This window comes from Pleurodeles waltl, chromosome 12 (assembly GCF_031143425.1).
Source record: "Pleurodeles waltl isolate 20211129_DDA chromosome 12, aPleWal1.hap1.20221129, whole genome shotgun sequence".
NCBI lineage: Eukaryota > Metazoa > Chordata > Amphibia > Caudata > Salamandridae > Pleurodeles > Pleurodeles waltl.
The window spans coordinates 648,945,830-648,961,662 of NC_090451.1; the positions used below are offsets into that span (position 1 = coordinate 648,945,830).

A 15,833-nucleotide genomic window follows, 5' to 3' on the forward strand; every position below is an offset into this window, starting at 1 on the left:
CTGATTGGCCATTTCTGTGCCAGGACAGTAGAGGTCACAGGCTTCACTCACCGACAGAGGAGCCGGGTAGAATATCTGCTAGAGTATAAACATGACCACAGTTTGTGTGAGTCTCACAAATGAAGATCCTTAGCCATTCTCTGGCCTTCTTCAGAGCCATGCGGGTTATAAACGTCCTTTCATCCGATCATCTGGTTATGAAGAATGAGAAAATATGTTGTTTTTGTATGTACATATCTGGTTACAGCCCAGAATGTATTTTCTACAGGTGTGGTTAGCCCTTCAGCAGTGGCATTCTGGGTAGTCTTGCAGAGTTCTTCACTTTCTCTCTGGGGGAAATCCTCATGTACGCAAAGTGCAGAGAACTTTCCTGCAATGAACTCCTTGTCTGATGTTCCTTTACCTCTTGCCTCCTGAGCACCTTTTGTATGGGAAGTCGCTTTCCAGAACTTTGTTGTTGTTTGAGAAAGGTCAACATCGAAAGACCAAAGAGGGACAGACCACGATGTGGATATTCAGCCTTGAACACCTTACATGTCCCACCTCCAGATTTTGTCTCAGCTCTTTATTTGTTATTATTTGTTTGTATAAGAGGGTATCACCCCCACTTTGGCCCCTATATTTTATAACTGACATGCCCAATGTAACCCGCATCACTAAGTTGTTTTTTTCTTTTTTCTTTCTCATCTTTGAGACCGCTTAAGATGTCTCCCCAGATTTTTGTTTTCCCCACACAATCATACATCCTATACATAGATAGGCGTTTTGGTCAGTGGGCTTCATGCATTAATCTGTAAATTGCGGTTCATATTTTGCTTCTGACTGCTTGCAGGATCCTGAATGGGCCATTTGGTCGGTCTACTTTACCTACTGCCTCCCTTCACTTCGAGTCATTGAATACGTTTTGTGCACATTGTTCACATCCACCTACAATAGTTAATTTCCCTTTAATGACAAAACATTTTAAGTTGGGCTTGATTTTTTATTATGAACTTTAAATACCAGCTATTCATTGTGCCTGCAGTTTGCCTCCATGTTAGATGGTGATTTATTTTCTGTCCCCTTTTTAAAGTTGTTGTAATAGAGTGTTTATGTGATTCTGTACTATTATGGCTGCCTGGACTTTGTGTTCTTTGTTATTTAAAAACCATCACTTGTAAAGGAACAACCAAAATGAATGTTTTTTTGAAATTTTTATTGCGAGCATATGGCAGCCACATTTGAGTTGCCACATGTTTATTTAATTTTATTTTGTGGCATATGCCTGCATTAAAATATAACCATCGTATCAACCAAAGGCAGAGCTATTGGCTTTGCCAATGCATGTTTTATTTCTATGCCAGTCTCTGTTATGGTGTGACATCCCATGGTGCAGGGAGGGGAATTTGTGGCATGGATGCATCAGTGGACGTGTGTCCACTACTGAATCACGCCATTAAATGCAACGAAGGATTAACAGGTGATTCACAAGCCACATTTTGTATTATGATTTGTTGGTGCTACATAATGTTCTACAAAATGCTACACACAAACCTGCATGTGGAGTTTCTGCCTCTCCTTTCTCTGTGGGTAGATCTTTTCCTGACTCAGTGGCGCAACAAAACTTGAGGGGGCCAGCAAAGTACATGGAGGGGGCCGCCCTGGACCCAGTCAGGAACTCTTAGGCCAGGGGCCCACCGCCCGTGCACACTGTACTGGGCGGAGGGTGGCCCCCCTGGAGCTCAGGGCCATGGGGACTGATGTTACTCCACTTTCCTGACTGCTGAGTCACCGCTAAATATAAAATATGGTCGAAAGTTACATGTAGAGGCAATACAGCCGTAAATTTTGATTATTCTGACTCGATGCCCTCAGATGAGGTGGTGGAGACATGTAAGCTACAAATGTGTGTTAAATTTATACTCAGATGTTGTAAATTCGCAAACCGTAGTCAACTTCATTCAGAAGTGTGAATTACTCAAAAATGTAAATTACCTCTGTGAACTAGACCCCAGGTGTTCATTTTATTTTAATCTCCAAGACCAGTTTCGTCTAATAGTCATTTACTTTCTGAATCGATTATTGAAAGGCACTGTTTTCTAGCTTTTATCAGCTCTAGGCTTTCTATAAACTATGGAGATGCCCATTTAATGATTGCTGGATAGGGAGTGAAGAGGAGTTGTTGGGGTTTACTTTTAAAATCTGGTCAAAATAGTTTCATACTGAAGTCACAAAGGCTAACTAATATGATCTATGCATGTTTTCATGATAATAAAATAATGAATTGTATTGAAGCACAGCAAATGCATAGGGCTGGATAAGATAGGGAACCCTCGGGTGCGTTGTTGAGTGCCCTCTAGTTCTAGTCTGCCTCAAAGAAGGTTCACTTTGAATTAGTTCACGATTTTTAACTCAAGATTGTGCTCGAACAGATGGGCCCGATATATTAGCTGTTTTGCCAATATCACGTACTTTGCACTCCACAAACTAGCAAGTTCTGTAGGGACGAAAAAGGAAAAAACTGGTGCACTTTGCTGAAACTGCATTGCTATTGTCTTTTGTCGACTAACAATTTTAGCATTGAAATTCCCTGAAATTCACAAGGAAAAGAGTAAGATAAGCAAAGGAAGCAAACCCTGTCACCAAAAGGGCGATTTTCTTCTAATAAATGTTTTTTATATTATTACGTTTGCAGTGGGAATGTTTCCAGTTATATAAACACATAATAATAAAAAAATGCATTTATTTCTGCTATTGTCTTCAGTAGAGTAGTTTCATTATGAGAGGCTGAATATTCGCCTTGAAGGAAGACATGTGATTGTTTTAAGAATGCTGGAGCATCACCACTAATACAAGCTGCTAGGCTACCTTTTAAAAAAATGTCTCTTAAAATATTGACACAATTGAATGTTTTCTTTATGCTAAGACCCAAACGGGGTGCAGGCTCCCAAGAAATTTGGCAGTGCTGCTGTTTAGTTACAGAATGTATGAAGGTTCCATCCATATATATTATATATTACATAACTCCCTCAGACATGTTTACATCTAAAATTATGATAATAAGGGTGTGTATCTGCAACCAAGAGTACTGTATTTTGGGTGCTCATTTATACTTGAGTACAGTGAGATGAGGTTACACAATATGGTACACCCAACAAGTATCGGAGCAGGCTAAACATCGGCCACTGTGCACAATCACCCTCACGATGTGTGCTGTGGAGCCACTGAAGTGTGGACTGCTCTGACCCTGTGAGATGGGTGGTAGAATGTCAGACCCACCCTGCTCTGCAGATATCACAGTGAATTCATAGTGGTTGGTTTTTATGAAGCCCATTCGTGTGGGCTGCTTTCAGGCACGTGCTTCAGCAGTGGTACAGCAGTGCATCCTGTTCCAACATGGCGGCGCGCGTTGCACAAAGCAAATCACTTCTCAATGCTCCAGTGTACTATAATGTTCAGGACTTCATCCACAAGCAACTGATCCAATGTTCTTCCAAAGACTGTTGCTGTGCTGTCAGTGAATCTGGCGGGTGCATACGTGGGTCACCAAGAAATACTGCTAGAACTTAACGCAGCATGAGATTGCTGTCACAATGGTACCAATTTCAGGACTATTTTTTGGGAGAAGGACAGGTTTAGCAGGAGGGTGTAAAGCGAGGAAGGAAGGATACCGTGCTTTGGCTCACCTCCATACCTAAGGCCCCTCTTAGAACATTTGTCGCACCCACTGTGCCTGGCACTGAGCACCAAAGGGGAACCGGTGAGGTTCCTCCTCTGATTTAGATGAATTCACACACACTGAATTATCAGGTTCTGGATCAACCAAGGGGGTAACTTGACTCAGTGAATTCACAGGGAGTGATTCATGTGATCCACGGAATACGGTCCTCCTGTGTGTTTCAAAGGAAGTCTGTGCTTTCATGGGGAGGCTCTGGTGTAGCATTATACTTTGTAAACACTGCATATTAAAGAGCATGGGTGACACTGAAGCCTGTGATTATTATGCAATAGGAAAAGGAACTGCTGAGCAAGGAGTGAACTATACATAGGGAGTGACAGAAAATGAGGCTTAGGTAGTTCTTCTGAGATTTGTCACCCAAGAAGCACTGGAAAGCCCTATAGATGTAGTATACAGTGTATCAGTCATACTGTAACAATAATAATAATTATTATAATAATTATGTTTGATATAGTATTTCATAGCTCACTTCTGCCATTTTCTTTAGATGGGCAGTTTCAAGGTGCATTTGTACCACAAGACTGTCCCACCACAGTTGACCACTCAGGAAAGTTTGTAAAAGGAGGAATTGCTTGGAGACGTTTTGCGCTTTAGAAAGCTTGTTATGTTATGTGCATGTATATAACGCACAACTCACCCTGGAGGGTATCCTTGTGCTGAATTCAGTTTTGTGACAGGCACATATATCTAGAAGCAAAACTTCAAAGCTGACTGCCCTGGGTTTTCAAAGCGCCCTGGTCCTACCTTTAATTCTTCTTTTTTTAAGTTTTAATTTGCATGCACTCGCCTATGGGCTTTGGAGCTCTCACATGAGCACCTGATTACACAGCACATTGACAGATATTTTTTTTCTTGAATCTACAAAGCTCTCATTTGCTTGGCACCAGACCGGTGTCTCCCATAGTGTGTGTTCCTTCTTTAAATCTAAACCTGCTGGACCTCCATGAAGTAATGTACAAACTACATTATAGAAGATCCCAACTCAAACTTGGCTCCAAACTGTGGAACTCCCTTCCACTAATTAGTGCTTTATTTCTAAACAAGAAGAAACATTAATAAATAAATGGAGGAGCCCGGTATCTTTCCGAAGATTGTTTTTAGGAACGAGAAATATCAAGTCTGCCTACCTGTGATTCAACCCCAAGCCTCTTTCTTCCACAAACCTACAATCCCTATCTCTTTATCTCACTCCGGCAGGTTTATTTTTCATACCTTCTTCCATAGTCACTGTTTAACTGTGTTTCTTATAATTTCTCCATTTCTGTCTTTCTATCTCTTGATCTGGCTCAACGGCTGATGAAGAAAAACGAGTGCTGTTGTCCACCACCTGGAACCACTGGCATGATAGATCACTGGACTTAAGACCACTTTAAGTTCAGAAAGCTTTTATAAACAGTTCTGATCTGTTTTACCCATGCACTCCAGTGATCTCTAGTTGAGTTCCTCTCAAAGGAATAGATCCTAAGATACCAATGAATCCTGGTCTCCCCATCTCAAAGCACTGCAGGACATCCTCATAGCGAGATGAGCCCATACAAATTCTATAAATATTTTAAAAATTGATTGTTTTAATGAACCATTGTTGGAAATGGCCCTTTCTGCAGAGTCTTTTTGCCTCCTTCCTCCTATTTTTCTGACCTGTTTTTATTGGTTTTAGGACTCTGGGCACTTTCCCACTGCTAAACAGTGCTAGACTGCATATGCTCTCTGAGGTGTACTGTTGATTGGTTTATCCATGATTGGCATATTTGATTTACTGGTAAGTCCCTAGTATAGTGCACTAGAGGTGCCCAGGGACTGTAAATCAAATGCTACTAGTGAGCCTGCAGCACTGGTTGTGCCACCCACATAAGTAGTCCTGTAAACATGGCTCAGACCTGCCACTGCAGTGTCTGTGTGTGCAGTTTTAAACTGCCAATTCGACTTGGCAAGTGCACCCACTTGCCAGGCCTAAACCTTCCCTTCTACTACATGTCAGGCACCCCTAAGGTAGGCCCTAGGTAGCCCCAGGGGCAGAGTGCAGTGTATGTTTAAGGTAGGACATACATTAGTGTGTTTTGTATGTTCTAACAGTGAAATACTGCCAAATTCTGTTTTCACTGTGCAAGGCCTATCCCTCTCATAGGTTAACATGGGGGCTGCCTTTAAATATCCTTAAAGTGCAGATTCCCTTTGAGAGCAGATACAAATTGTGGAGTTTAGGGTCTCTGAACTTACAATTTAAAAATACATCTTTTAGTGAAGTTGGTTTTTAAATTGTCTGTTTGAAAATGCCACTTTTAGAAAGTAGGCATTTTCTTGCTTATCCATTCTGTGACTCTGTCTGTTTGTGGATGCCCCGTCTGGGTCAGTTTGACAGTTGGGCTGTTCACACCTCTCCTCTAGACAGTGACACAAAGGGTGATAGGGTGTAACCTGCATATCCTGATGAGCCATCTGAGCTAGAGAGGAGGGAGGAGTGATCATTCACACCTGAAAGGACTGTGCCTGCCCTCACACAATGCAGTCTCCGACCCCCTGGTGTGCATCTGGGGCCTGACCTGGACAAGGAAGGATCTTGCAAACACTTGAGACTTTGCTTTGTAGTTTGCCGACTTCAAAGGCAGAACTGGGTATAAGAAGAAGACCCAAAACCCCAGACTTTTAGAATCTTTCTGGAATCAAGAGGAACCTCTGCCCAGGAGAAGAGCTGAAGGAGGAGTACTGTGCCTTTGCTGTGCTGCTTTGCTGGACTGGCCTGCAGTTGCTGCTTCTGCCTGAAAAGAGTGCAAAGGGCGAACTTTGCTGTGTGTCCTGCTTGAGAAAATTCTCCAAGGGCTTGGAATAGAGCTTGCCTCCTGTTGGAAGTCTCAGGGACACCAAAGACTTCAGTTTCCTCGACCTGCAGCACTGGGAACTGTGTGTTTTGTGCTGTTCAAGAGGAGAAACCACTGTGACGCTGCCAAAGACGCTGCTGGCCTGCACCGTGACCTGCCGACACCACACTGAGTCACATTGAACAGCTTCGCTCTGCGACCCTGGTCTCACCGACGCCGTCATCGGACGACTTCACCGAGCCGCTGCTCGCACTGCGACCTGTGGGTTCCGCAATACGCATCGCCTGCTCACACCGCAGCCTTGGCATTCCCGACGACGACGCTCCTGCTGACACAGGTGCCGCTGCCTGCACCGTGGCCCGCGGACACCGCTCGTGAGGTACATGAAGCACTGTCCCATCCCGCACCGCAGCCCCGGTCCACCAAAGCCAGCACCATCGACTCCTGTGTTGTTACCAGGCATCCTGCCTGCACCGTGGCCTGTGGACACCACTCGCGAGGGTCAAGAAGCACCATCCTGTCCCACTGGCTTGGGCCTACCGACGACAGCGATTCAGCAACGATGCCACCGCTGCCTGCACCGTGACCTGTGGACACTGCATGTCACACTGCCCCGCTTCACACCGCAGCCCTAGTCTCACTGATGCCGCTGGACGCGTCACCGAGCCGCTGCCTGCACCGTGACCTGTGGGCACCACATGTCGCATAGTCCCGCTTCGCACTGCAGCCCCGACGCCATCCATGCCGGCGCACCCGGAGTTCGATCTGCAACACGTGTGACCTCAAGGGCCCGATGACTCCAGAACTTGCCTATTTTTCTAAAACTGGTGTGGTGTCCTTTTGTAGTGTTATCACTTATTACTGTGTGTTATGTGCAAATGCTTTACACATTGCTTCTGAGATAATTTCAAGTAATTATAACCAACACCCTAAGGTAACTGTAGCTCGTGCCCCCGCCTTGCACAGTTATCTGATCAATAATTTTGCTGCAGATGTTACAGTGACATTATCAATTATGTTATCAAAGATGTCATGAGTGCTGTAACTTGTGGAGTAATTAGCAGTGTATGGCACGGGCACTGCCAGGCCCTGGGGCCTGCTCCTATAACAACCCAATGCTGCGCTGTGCACGGCCTTCAGCCCTGTACAGCAAGGGCTAGCCACAGGGAATAGCCTGTGACCAGGCCCTGCATCTGACCCCTATAACCACCCAACCCCACGCTGCCAGCCCCTGCCTTTGATTTAAAATATGTGCCATGGGGAAATGGCGGTCCCCAGGGCTGTGGGTGGCGGGTGGTTCCCTAGCATTGGATTGAAAGATGTGCCCCAGGAAGGTGGCGGACGTGTATGAACTCTTATTAGTTAAGAAGTCGTCAAGAAGGATCTGCAGCCCTAGATATACAAATTTATTTTCCCTTTAATATCTCAAAAACTAGTGAACGGATTTACAACAAATAACCAAAAGCATCATCTGCGTACCAAAAGCTGGCCTTCTACCAAATTTTGTTTAAATCCGTCCAGTGATTCAGACTGTAGGGATGTTCAAAATTCCTATGAGAATTATCATGGGAAACACACGTTGTCTTACCCATAAATATATATATATATATGTATATTTATATATATATTCACTGAGAAAAACAAAGGTTACAGGAATATTATAGTTAAGTTTAGATTTTACACACACAAAACCATAGAAATTCAGCTTTTAGTTTGAGTTATTTCAAGTAACTATAGTTCATGCTCTAAGCAAACTATAATTCGCGCCCACGCCTTACACAGTTATCTCATCAATAATTTTACTGTAAATGTTACATTGATATTGTCAATCATGTTATAGAAGATGTCATGAATTATGTAATATCTGGGGTAATTAGCAGTGCATGGTGAAGGTGCGAGTTATAGCTACCTTAGGGCACGAATTATAGTTCCTTGAAATAACTTACTTTAACAGCTGGAGTTCTATAGTATTGTGTGTATAAAATTAGAACCTAACCATAACGTGCCTGTAACCTTTTGTTTTTTTGAGTGAATTTCTATGGTTTTTTTTACTTCTATTTCCTAAATACTGCCTAATGTTTTTTTTTTAACATGAAGCACTATTTAATTACTTTACGTTAATCTAATCACCGCTGCTCATGGCCTTTGGCCATGCACTGCAGGGGTTGGTCGCAAGACCTGGCGGGCGGCCTTGCCCTGTGGCCAATCCCCTATAAGCACCCAATCCGTGCAATGCACGGCCTTCAGCTGTGCGTGGCCGGTGTGGCCATAGGGCCTGCGAACAGTCCCTACGGCCAACTCTTCATGAGCACCCAACCCTCTGCCATGCATGGCTATTGGCTGTGCATGGCTGGAGTTAGCCCCGGCCCTGCAGCCAACCCTCCATAAGCACCCAACCCAGAGGTCGTGCGTAGTGGGTGTTGGACGCAGCCAACACCCGATTGGGCCCCTCTCCCTGCCCCATTTGGGACCCAAGGCCCACATCCCCAGGGGCCCAGGCCAATTATTGAAAGAGGGACGGGGGGCTACAGTCAAGCTCCAAACCCCACATACTGCCAAAGGGGTTTGGAGCTCAAAGGGGGCAATATTAAATATATATATTTAGGGGGCCAGATGGGCCCCCCAGGCCCCGGGGACTTCCACCTCCCCAGGGCTACCTAATAAAAATTGTTGAGGGGCAGGAGGACCCCCCTCCGACCCCAGGGACAAATGGCAATAATAAATAAATATATAGGGGCTGCACGGACCCCCCGAGTCCCGCGGACCTTCACCTCCCCGAGACAACGTTAAAAAAATATATGGGGATTGCAAGGACCCACTCCGGCTATGGAGACCACCACCTCCCCAGAGCTACATTTTAAAACAACATAGGGGGGGGTTCACGGACCCCCCAGGCACCGGGGAACACCACCTCCCCAGGCCTACATAATAAAAAAACTTCTGGGGGGCTGCACAGAACCCCTGGAGTCCCGGGGGACCACCACCTCCCTGGTGCTGCATCATATACAAATTTAGGGGGGCCACACAGAGCCCCCAAGTCCCGGGTACCACCACCTCCCCGGGACAACATTAACAAAGTAAATGGGGGGCATCAAGGACCCACCTCTGGGCCCCGGGCCACCACCTCCCCGGGGGTATATTTCAAAACTATGTGGAGGGGGTCACGTGGACCTCCTAAGCCCCAGAGGTCCGGCCACAGCTACCTGCGTGCCCAGGGCAACAGTATTCATTTACGGGGACCCCCGGAGGAGCCTCAAGGCCCCGTGGTCCCACTGTCTCCCTTCTCCTGTCAGAGCCAGCATTGCTCTTGCCAAGCAAAAGCCAACAGCTACCTTCCGAGGGTGGGCACCTCGGGAGGTAGCAGGAGCCGGCCGTGGGGGTGGCGGTTCTCACGGCCATGTATGTCAACTATAACATGCTCCCTTTGTGTATGGCTGTCTAGAGGGAATGCCCAAAGCCCAGCTGTCACCCACCCAGATGTGTATTCAGAGACACAAGCAGAAGGCATCAAACTGTTAAAGTAAGAAAATATCAACTTTCAAAAAGTGTCATTTTCAGAATTGCATTTTAAAATCAGACTTCACCATAAGTTGTGATTTTAAATTATGTTTCCAGAGACACCAAACTTGGGGGTCCCATCTCTTCCCATTTGGAAATGACACTTTTAAAAGTCATTAAGGTAATCCCAGTGTTATCCTATGGAAGAGAGAAGCTTTGAAGCAGTGAAAAATTTAATTTAAGAGTTTTTTACTACTTGGACATATAAAACTTAACAGGACATGCCCTAGTTTTTAAATACATTGCACCCTGTCCTTGGCCTGTCTATATGGTCACCTTAGGGGTGACATATGTAAAAAGGAACGTTTGGGCATGCCAAGAGGGTTAACTTGGCAAGTGGACATGGCAGTTTAAAACTGCACACACAGACTCTACAATGGCAGGCCTGAGACACGTTTGAAGTGTTACTGATGTGGATGGCACAATTAGTGCTGCGGGCCCCTGGTAGACTTTAATTTACATGCCCTGGCACATGTAGTGCACTTTAGTAGGGGGTTATAAGTAAATTAAATATGCTAATTGTGGATAAATCAATCTTATCATGTTTCAAGCTGAAAGCACATGCACTTTAACACTGGTTGGCAGCAGTAAAGTGCCCAGAGTCCTAAAGCCAGCAGAAACAAGGTCATAAAAACAAGAGGTCTTAAGGAAACATCCAGGGGAATCCACCAGAACGTATGTATTCCCATTACAAGTACTGATAGCATCTCGACCTAGGACGAAAAAAAATATCCCCGTGGGGAAGAGCAACTTGAGGCTTCATCTTCAGAGAGTCGGGGTAAATGTCTGCCTGCGTCAGTAATGGATATGAGGCCAGCTGGCAGTCCGTGGTCGGCTATGTCGGAAACTTTCCCACAGGCGCTGTTATCGCCTCGCGCAGCCCACACATTCTGGCGGCCAAGAGGGGCTTTCTCATCAGCAAGTCCGAGAACAGCTTCCCGGAATCTGAAAGTGGTGTCTACAATGAAGCCACTGGAGCGAGGCAGGATTCAAGTCCCTTGCAAAAATAGGGAAAATAAATTCAAGAGAGAAGCATTCTGTAGGGCTCTGAAGATTAAACTGTGGCATGTAAGCACTGGCAGCCCCACTCAGCTACAAGAAAACATAAGGCATTGGTGATGGGGCCTACCCTGGCTGCAGGACTTCCGTAATAAAGCGCCTTCTGTCCCTTCCTGCCACCTTTAATACCATCAATAAGGATAACAGGAATAACAGCTGCACATTTAACCTCATTATGAGCAGGTTTTAAATGTTTTTTTTAGTATTTCACCTTTCGGTGTAGCGAAAACTGCACACACTGACTTGTAAGTTTTATAATATTATATAAATGTTATAAATGTCTACATATCTATTTTGTAAAGTTAGAGTGCACTCTATGCAACTGGTATGCAATATAAAAAATAGAAGGAGAAATAGAAGTATATTTAAGTATAGATAGTGTAGTATATACTTATATACATTATATGGTATGATAGATATTATAAAATGCACCTTTCATTCCATTGTCATGATTGTATCTGGCCCACGGTTTATAAGAATAAGTCATATAGAGGAGAAATACGTAAGTCCCTACAGCTATTAGTTGTTGTGTTTGCTATTAACATAATTATCAGTACACATTGTTAGAATTGTCATTCATGACGAGGGGAGTATTGCCTTGGCAATGACACTCGCCCACCCATATTCTCCTGTCGTTAACAAAAGAGCCTCCATTGTAATGCACGGACTATAAAGCGTCCAAACTGCTTTGGCCGTGCATTGGTACTAGTTAAGTAAATGGTCTTCACATCTTACAGCGGTATCATTCCTGGACAGTGGAAATGTGACATTGGTCTGGAGTAAATGATGCCGTCAGTAGTGCAAACATCAGTGCATAGTGCAAATGAAGCTTAAGCTGGCTGCCACCCCTTTTCTTTGATCCATGCCCGTGCCCATTTTACAGTTACACCCCTCTTCGGCTTTGTAGTAGAGCTCATAGTAACATCCGTCTCGTCAGAACTCCCACGTGTCAGCCTTGGACGCCATTTCAGCCCTGAAACAGGTCAAGTTGCTGTCTAATTTTGAAATGGCTACCAGAGAAGATACGGCTTTGCCCACCCACGGTGCCGATTCAGTGCCTGACTACATTTGTGATCTACAATACTCCTTGCCCTTTACAGCCTTCTATTCATTAAAAAAAAACCTTGCTAGAACGTGTAAGCATCAAAAGATTGAAAGACGGACTATGGCTCAGTGGGAGCATGATGTAGACTTTGGAGTGAGCAGACTGGCAGTTGCTTACCGCTGACCATGGCGTCTTGTGGTTGCGTTTGGCCACACGTTGGCCACACGTTGGTATTGAAGGCCTACAGCCTTGCTCCCTCTGCTCCATTACACAGTCTTTTAATCCTTTAACGAAATGGCTTGAGCGCATAGGGCTGAAGCAACCGGGATGATAACTCTGGGTAGGCCGTGGGGATGGAGTGAGAATGGGCTGTGCTATTTGTGACGTGCACAGAGAGGAGAGTGTTGTGCCATTTGGGATGGTAGCCCAAAAAGGGTCTGCGGGGGAGTAGTCTGAGAGAGGTAAAAAGGAGAACACAACTGCTTATGAGGAGTAGACGTTGATTAGGAACAGTGCACTTGGGTGGCGAGTGAGGCATACTTGGAGATATCTGTGTATCAAACCACACTAATGCGTTCATCCACTCACACCCTCTGTTTATTCATCCTTCTACTAACACAAATGCACTTACCTATTGTACTTTCATTCAATTATCGCCATACCACTCAATCGTTGCACCTCCAGCCCCCAGACATATATTCTTCCTTCTCAGCCTGTAACATCTTTGCATTGTGGTGTCTGTATGTGTGTATCTATGTAATAAAACATATAACACAATGGTGTGCAGCAATTCCCATTAAAAACAAAAGATAACACATACACCTGAAATAACCCAGGCCTATTGTCTTTGCCAACGCTTGTTTATGTTTCTTGTTTAAATGAGTCGACTCGAGGCTGCATTATGAAAGTCATGCTTTACAAGAGTTAAAGGTTGTTAAACTTTGACTTGCCGCGTCATTGTACATATCCCACCACTCATTGCACCATATATCATCACAGATCTTTTATTTAAAGTGAGGTGGAAAAGCTCAGTGAGTTGAATGCTCCCTGTTGAAATCTGTGTGATCCACAGGTTGTAGGTTTGAATCTTGATTTCAGCCTCTCTTTATAACATCAATAGCCCCTACTAATAAACCACCTTCCAACAATGATACGCTTTAAACACTACAATAGATTACATACTGCATTTCCATGACAGTATATTAATTTAAAAAATGTACTCAGGGTACACAGTAAATCGTTTTCTTCCTTTTTATACACATTTTAGTGTACTATAAAACAGCTGCCATCCATCTAAAGAGTGGCCATTACCTAGACGATTAGTCCTTTATCCTTTATACAGAAGAGCTGTCATTTAACTGGAAGGTCTGTCCTCTAACAGCAGCTCTTTCCTCTACCTGTCCTTTACACAGCCATGTCCTTTGTAAAGAAGTGCTGCCACTCACCTGAAAATACTGCCATTACCTAGTGGTCCTTGGTCATTTACACAGAAGAGCTGGTCTTTACCCATAAGAGCTGCGCTTTACAAGATGATTAGCCAATCAAGGATTGACGTGCTGAGCTAAACAGGTGTGCAAAAATGCTTAAAGGATAAAACTTATTTGGAAAAAGGAAATCTGAGGTACCAGGTTATTAACTAAAGTGGGTAAAAATTAAGTAAAAAGGGAAAGCGTCAACATTTCAGAAGCTCTGTCAAGAGTCTTCTTCCATGTGTCAATTGTCAAACCTTTAAATCTCAGCCAGACATTTCAAAGGGGCCCTGGCCAGAGAGGACTTTACCCCTCAGAGTCCAAAGGGTTTAATAAGCAGCGAGAATGGAAGGGACGATGATATGCTCTACGGGGTCTGGAAAGGGACTCTGCTCAAAGGGTGGATGAGGAGAGAATGCTGCCAATCCATCTGGAAAACTGTAAATTAAGTTCATAGGGCAAGATGATTTGGCCATCCATCACTCCATATGATGCAAAACGTGGTCATTTCCAATGACAAATAGTTATACGATTCAGACTGCAACATCAGTGAGAATTCTCAGGATCGTCATGTGAACGGCTTCCATCTTTACTCTTTCTTTCTGATTTGAAACATTGTATATACATATTTAAGGGTCTCAAGCTTTAGCTTACAAGCCTGCTATGCATAAAACAAGAGTATCTTTTTCCAAGACAGTTTTCTCATGAGAACGATCTCTAAAAAGACAGTTAATGTTAGCACAAATGACTAAACATTTTCTGCACAGTCACGAAGCAGGGCCTTGCAGGCCTCACTTAAGCCTATGCATGTGAATGGAAGCAGCACATTCATTTATGCATTTTATAAACATTTAGCTTTCTAGATCCATAATTCAATATTAATAATCTACCAGACTTGTTCATGTTATAATAAATTCAAAACGAAAAAGATTCTGTTAATCTTTTCATGCAACTTCAATGTACTACTGTGTTTCTACATTTGCACAACACTTTTAAAAGACTTCTCATGTAAAATCTATTATCGCTTTAGTGCACACTATTAGCTTTCATCATGAATTCTAACATAATCACGAATTAATTGATTATACATGAACGTTCAATAGGTATAGCACATACATCCTGACAGTTATCCTACAGTGGTTGCACATTTATATGACTTGACATTGCACCACATTACAACTGAACTATTAATACTTTGATTAACATAATGCATAAACTGTCATGCATAGATGATTACTGCAACAGTAGGGCCAGTACTAAACTTTATGCTACATCGGGATCTTCTTTTTACTCATGAAGGAGCTGTGCCATTACACGTAGAGAGGTGGCTTTGTGCACTGAAGAACCGGCCTTTTCTAGTGGGATTTAGATTTTACCCATGATATGATGATCTTTACCCACAGAACTTGACATGTAGCTACACTGATAATGATTCAAGTTCTACTTACTAATTTGTTTTTCATTTCATTTATTTTATAAAGGTCCTCATCCCAAGGTAGAGTGTCAGAATGTTTTACATCACAGACACACACATTATTCCAAAACCATGAATCATGCAAGTATGTAGATCAATTTCCAGGCACTCTTACATAAGAAAATGATGGTTACAAGATGTAGGAGTCATATATCATCCATAATGGTGTGCATTATAGCTTAAGAGTGCTTGGTCTGGAGGAACATGTAGTTAGGTTGTAAAACATAAGTCAGTGGTTGGGGCTATCTCGGCTAGTAAGGCTTTACTCCTACCCAAAGAATCCCTTTTAGCTACCTCTGAACAATAAAAGATTGAGAAAACAATAATAACATTCTAAACACATGCCTGGCATTTTCCATGCAGCTCATTGATGCCACTTCATAGCTCATTGTGCTATATTAGGACTGTAACTTATGAACTGAAAGCAACAAAAAGAAGCCTGTGACAAAGGCAGAAACTCAATGAGCTATACGCATAAAATATAAATCTTTGGTCTGCATGTTACATGTTATGCTTTGCATTGGGAACATTAACCCCATATGTTACTTTGTGAGTCAAATCTGTGACTAGACAAAACACAGATCTCTCTAGCACATGTGCATTAATCGCCAGAGTTTCTCACTGTACTGAAAATTCCTGGGCACACAAAGACATCTGCGGGAGGTACCTTAGCCCCATAAGCTATTTTAAAATG

At 43.7% G+C, this 15,833-nt stretch overlaps 1 long non-coding RNA gene across 3 annotated transcripts in view; it reads right to left on the reverse strand.

Moving 5' to 3' along the window:
• The window catches only part of LOC138268524 (uncharacterized), a 144,788-nt gene that overhangs the window by 63,510 nt on the left and 65,445 nt on the right, over positions 1–15,833 (reverse strand). The gene's annotated exons all lie outside the window — the stretch shown is intronic.